We start from the raw sequence: 1,190 nt of genomic DNA, 5'->3' as shown, positions 1-1,190 counted from the left end.
GCTTAGCTGCTCCACAGCATGTAGGATCTTAGCTCCCCGATCAGATATCAAATCTGTGTCCCTTGCACCGCAAGGCAGATTCTTTACCACTGGACCAACAGGGAAGTCCCGTGGATACGGTAGTTTTTAAATCAACTATTTCAAGCCTACAAAAAGTAGAGAGAGGAATCTTAAAAATACCTATGTATCCACCACTTGGTTTCATCAACTCTTGACATACGACCATGCTTGCTTCAGATATTTTTAAGAAATTTGAATATTACACATACAGTTAGACCTTCCTTGCATCTCACCCTGGATGTCATTCCCCTCCCTCACACCTAGAAGCAGTCACATCCTGAACTTGGTGTTCATAATCCTCAAGCATAATATTTTTCACTGCATATACATGTATCTATAAATAATCTTTAGTGCTTTCACATGTTTTAGATTTTATAAAAATGTCAGGGTACACTATTTAGTCATTAATTCAACAAATATTGATACTTACTGAGTGGCTACTATGGCTAGGCACTGTTTTTAACAGTGGGGATGGGAAATACGCCAGGCAGCTTCACCGAGTGGGCTGTCATCATCGCTGGTGTGCTGTGCCCTATTACCGAGTGTGCCAAGCAGCTCTGCCTGGGCATGCTGGAGATGCTCTCTGGGTCCCCACAATGAAGAGTCATGACCATTTGTACCAGCCCATGCCAGATAGCTCTCTGTCATCTGTGAGGGCTGTCAAGGTGGGTGCAGTGACGCTGCAAGGTACTCCTACACCACCCATGACCCAGAGGAACCACCACTGCATGCTTACTCAGTTCAAGGGAAACACACCATTTCTCCACTCCATATGGCTAAATTGAACCAGATGGCATCACTTTGCTGTGATGCATGGTGAGACTGGATTTACCAGAATTGACTCCAGCTTTCCAGAGATAAAAGGCTATTGGGCAAGTTTGGATGCCTTTAGTCAAACCACCCACGAACTCACCATTCTAAATAGCTTAATTGGTTATGTAGTCAGGGGCCAAGGCACCAACATTAATGAGATCTGCCAGATGTCCAGGGCCCAGATCAAAACTGCTGACCCAATGGAAGGCGGTCCTGGAAGGCAGATTGCTATCACTGATTCTGTGGCCAGAGTTAGTGTGGCCCAGAATCTAATCAGTGCCAGGTTTTCCTCTGAGAAGGGCAGGTGCTGTAGCTAG

General features: G+C 45.4%; 1 pseudogene; it reads left to right on the top strand.

Annotated features, from left to right (window-relative positions):
• Positions 1 to 531: 531 nt before the first annotated feature.
• Positions 532 to 1,190, top strand: LOC122676755 (annotated as a pseudogene).

This window comes from Cervus elaphus, chromosome 20, assembly GCF_910594005.1.
Source record: "Cervus elaphus chromosome 20, mCerEla1.1, whole genome shotgun sequence".
Taxonomy (NCBI): domain Eukaryota; kingdom Metazoa; phylum Chordata; class Mammalia; order Artiodactyla; family Cervidae; genus Cervus; species Cervus elaphus.
The sequence above is the reverse complement of the archived record's forward strand: the minus strand, read 5'-3'. Positions and strand labels throughout refer to the sequence as shown.